Consider the following 5,200-nt stretch of genomic DNA (forward strand, 5'->3'; position numbering starts at 1 on the left):
GCTTATTTTTGATTGGGTTAGTAATATTTAGGCTTGTTAATGATTGAATCCTAGAATCAATGGTTGCAAATATTTATTCATGTCTATTTGAATTGGCCTCTTCTTGAGAAAGAGAGACTAAGTCTAGAAAAACTTGACTAATAAGAAATTGGGGTGAACTCAACAAATTGATAGCCCCGATTAAAGGGTTAAACCTAGAGATAAAAATACCCGACTTGAGCTAATATCACTTGTATTCTGCAAATACCAATTGGACTTGAGAAAGCCAAATTGGGCAAAATCATTCAAACTACCGAGAGGTATAGAGTGAGTACTCGGATGTGATTGCCACATCACAACCCCAACTAATCAAATTTGCCCTGGAGTTTACAACTCATTAAATAACCACCTAGGTAGAAGTAACGACCCTAGTTCCTTTTAATCATTTGAAAAACTCAAAACCAAAAATATTGTCTATAGTTTTATACTTGCAAACAATAGAGTAAAGTAGAAGTAGAACACTAATCAAGTTTGTGGAAGTGTAATTGGAGCCAAAACGTGCAATTAACTTAGATATACACCTAATCCCATATTCTAACTCCCTGTGGATTCGATCCCGACCTTCGTTGGGTTTATTATTGCATCGACCGCTTCACTACTTAATTGTGGTGTGGGTCTAGCCGAGATCAGGCCTCACCCAAACATAAGAACAAGTTCGTGGACATAAAACGGACTCACTCAAACCCTTGGAACGCGTAAAACAACATCAAAACTATGATTCGCACCCCAAAACCAAATCAAATCAACTTATGAACTTCAAGTTTTTCCAACTTTCTCCGAACGCACCGAAACATACCTAAACTACTTGGAATGACACCAAATTTTGCGTGCAAGTCACAAATCACCATACAGAACTATTCACAGACTCGGAATCCCAAACGGACCTCGATAATACCAAAGCCTATTATAAACCAAACTTAAAGAACTTGAAAACCTTCAATGTGTCAACTTCCAATATTAAGCGCCGAAACGCTCCCGGGTCATCCAAACCCCAATCCGAACATACGCCCAAGTCCAAAATTATCATACGAACCTATTGGGACCGTAAAATCCCAGTTCTAAGGTCATTTACTCAAAATGTTGACTCAAGTCAAACTTAACCATTATAAGCCACTATTAAGGAACTAAGTGTTCCGATTTCAACCCGAACCCTTCCAAACCTGAACTAACCATACATGCATGTTATAAAATAGTATAAACACATACGGGTAGTGTTAATTAGGGGAACGAGGATCTAGAAAGTAAAATAACCGGTCGGGTCGTTACATTCTCCACCTCTTAAACAAACGTTCGTCCTCGAACGGGTCTAGAATCATACCTGGAGTGCTGAATAGGTGTGGATAATTGCTCTGCATGTCCTCCTCTTTCTCACAAGTTGCCTCCTCGATTGGTAGACCCTTCCACTAAACCTTTACCGCAAAAATCTTCTTAGACCTCAACTGGCAAACCTACCTGTCAATAATGGCAACATGCTCTCATCTAGATGAACCGTGTTATAGTCTAACATATACAATATGACAGCATGATACTTCCGGAGCATAGACACGTGGAAAACCGGATGAACTCCCGATAGACTGGGAGGCAAAACAAGCTCATAAGCAACCTCCCCAACTCGGCTCAATACTCAAATGGACCTATAAACCTTGGGCTCAATTTGCACTTCTTCCCGAACCTTATGATTCCCTTCATCGGCGAGACTTTCAAGAGAACCTTCTCGCCCACCATAAATGATAAATCACGTGCCTTCTGATCCGCGTAATTCTTCTGTCTGTACTGTGCAGTGCGAAGTCATTCCTAAATCAACTTCACCTTCTCCAAGTCATCCTTCACTAAATCAGTACCATGTAACCTAGCCTCGCAAAGCTCAAACCATCCGATGGGCGAACGACATCGCCGACCATACAAAGCCTCAAATGGAGCCATCTCAATGCTGGACTGATAACTGTTGTTATAAGAAAACTCGGCCAAAGGCAAGAATCGACCCTACTGCCCTCTGAAGTCAATCACACATGCCCTGAGCATATCCTCCAAGATCTGAACTGTCCGCTCCGATTGTCCATCGGTCTGCGGATGAATGGTTGTGCTGAGTTCTACCCGGGTACCTAACTCGCTCTGAAATGCTCTCCTGAAGTGCGAAGTAAACTGAGGGTCTCTATCTAAAATGATGAAAATAGGCACACCATGCAACCGAACAATCTCCTGAATGTAAATCTGGGCCAATCTTTTTGAATACGTAGTCACAACTGGAATAAAGTGTGACGACTTGGTCAACCTGTCGACAATGACCCAAACTGCATCAAACTTCCTCAAAGTCCACGACAACCCAACTATGAAGTCCATAGTGATGCGCTCCCATTTTCACTCAGGTATAACCATCTGCTGAAGTAGGCCACCTGGCTTCTGGTGCTCATACTTAACATGTTGGCAATTTAGGCACCTCGCTACTTACTCAACTATGTCCTTCTTCATCCGCTTCCACCAATAATGCTGCCTCAGGTCGCGATACATCTTTGTAGCACCTGGATGAATAGAATACCGAGAATTGTGTGCCTCTTCTAAAATCTTCTCCCTCAGTCCATCAACATTAGGAACACATAGACGACCCTGGAGTCGCATAACACCATCCTCACTGATATTGCCAAAATTGAAAATGATTTACAAAACTGGAGTATTCCAAAAGAATCCTACAGTACAACATATAATACTGGCAAGTTTGATTTTATAAAAAATTATAACATCAAAACATGTGAATCGACTGTTGCCATTAATAACTCGATAGAAACAATCAAGTTACTGGCAACACAAGATATTCAACAATATAGGAAAAATATAATTTTCTTCATATTGGATTAGTACAAGTGGCAATCAAACCTTTATACATATTAGGTTTAGACACCCCTCTTTGTCTCTTATTAAGAGATGACTGATTATTAAACTTTGATGATTCATTATTAGGAGGTTTACAAAGTAACCTAGCCCAAGGTCCAGTATACTTTAATTGTTATCCAAATTTTTCGGTTGACATAAATGACAAGAATGTTTTGGATACATTAATTCTTAATATAAAAACAAAAAGTATGAATAGCAAAGTTAATACAAGAGAAATAGCCATAATATACATAGTATATTACAGACTAATGAAAACAACCTTAGCCCCAAAAGCTAAAATCGAAAGTAATAAAGGATATACTATGCTCATGGAAGCAAATCAAGAACATAATAATACTTTCATCCCCAGAATGATCAAGTGGGATGAAATTTTGTCTAAATATGAATGGCGTTTTGATGCCATCACCCAGCCAAATACGAACTTGAAAGTTCTTTCATCGAACAAGTCATTCAATATCCAACTTGAGCCATCGATTGTGAGATTTTTCATTTCTATTTTGTCAAGTCTAAGTAAATCCTTAGACTTAGATAATCATGGGGTTTCTTTCTGTAATTAGAATTGTACCATAAGTGGAACTCCTCTACTATATAAAGAGGGTTCTACTCATTTGTAGCACACGGTTGACAGACATAAAAAGCAATATAATTCTCTTTATTGTTCTCACCATTGTTATTCAGCTTGTTATACTTTCATAGTTCTTGCACCAACCAATTCGAGGGTGTCCAAACTCGAGGGCTGAGTCTCATTCTAAAACTGGTTTGCTTTACTTTATTGTTAATTTCTATTAATCATCCTCACATTTGTCAATTGGTATTAGATGAAATCACGTGTCCTTAGAATCATATTATAAGTTTAATTGTTATTCAATTTTAAGGGAAAACAGAAATCTCATATAAAGATATGAAACTATATAGAAGAAATTCTATAGTTAAATTCTAAGTTTTGGTGACTTTAACTTCTCAACTGATGATGACTCCTACAATTATGTGTTTCACTTTTATTTTTTTAATCACTTTGAGTTTTTCTAGCTTGTAATAAATTTTTAGAATTCCTGATATGGCCCTTTTCTTGTATTACCCTTGAAAGAGCTTTATAATGGTTAAGGGTGCTTGCCCTGGCGTTCATTTTCCTTGTCATATATATTAAATGGATCATCCAATGAAAAGATCAGAATGACAGAAATTTGTTTATGCTCTGATTGCTTACCTTCTCAAAGAATCTGTTGTTTTGGTCTTTGAAGGAATATATGAATTCCATGTCAACTGAAGTTGGTCACATTTACTTTACTGGTAATGCCATTAGGCAAAAAGGAAAAATTTAAAAAGAATAGAGAGAGAAATTACGCCAATGATTATACTTGTTGTTAAGAAGTCGTAACTGAGGCTGCATTCTCTGAGGTTATCAGGTTTGAACTATTTTATAATTAACTCCGTGAATATTTTAGGTAATGTATGTGTAAAGAATAAAACAAATATTTATACTAATAATGGAGTATAAAAACACGGATAGATTACTACTTACTGAAAGGATTGAACTATTATTATAAGTGACTCGTGAATGTTTTTGGATAATGCATGTGAAAAATAATTTAAAAAATAGATAATTATGATAACAGAAATCCATAAACGACGAATAGCTATCGTTTTAGAATTGCAAGAAAATATAAATTAGCCGCTTATACAATTGTACAAATCTATGATTCTCATGAGTGTACCTAACTTAGAAAACTATTAAAAGAGTGTCTATGGTGAATTGGTGAATCTTGGTTATTGCAGGTAATCTCAAAGAGCGTTGTTACTATAGCATGTGTCAGTGACATCAGCGAAAAGGATTTGTAACCTTCCAATTCTGTCAAGTATATGTGAACTAAAAGTTGCCTTTTAAAGAGAAAAATATCCTTGTCTCAGGATCTTCATCTAGCTTTGGTTCCTGTGAATCTGTTTCACAAACTGCTACATTTTTTGTCGCAGCTAATGAACTTCTCGAAGTTGCAAAATCTCGTGTTCTGAGGGACTAGGACTTCTCTGCGGTAGATGAAGCATTGAAAGCGAAACTGCAATATCAGACACAAGTGTTTTTTCTTTAATGGTGGTGTTGGTAGTATTTTCCTTTATGAGCTTAGTTGCAATATATATTTATGCCAGCGCCTTGATTGATTGATTCATATCTAATGTTTTCATTGTTAACTCATCTTGCATGGAAATATGTACCTTTTTTCGCCTTCTTTTCTGTTAATTCTTAGGGGTGTTGTCCTAGAAATGTCTTTATTTA

Source organism: Nicotiana tomentosiformis, chromosome 1 (genome assembly GCF_000390325.3).
Source record: "Nicotiana tomentosiformis chromosome 1, ASM39032v3, whole genome shotgun sequence".
NCBI classification, from domain to species: Eukaryota; Viridiplantae; Streptophyta; class Magnoliopsida; order Solanales; family Solanaceae; genus Nicotiana; species Nicotiana tomentosiformis.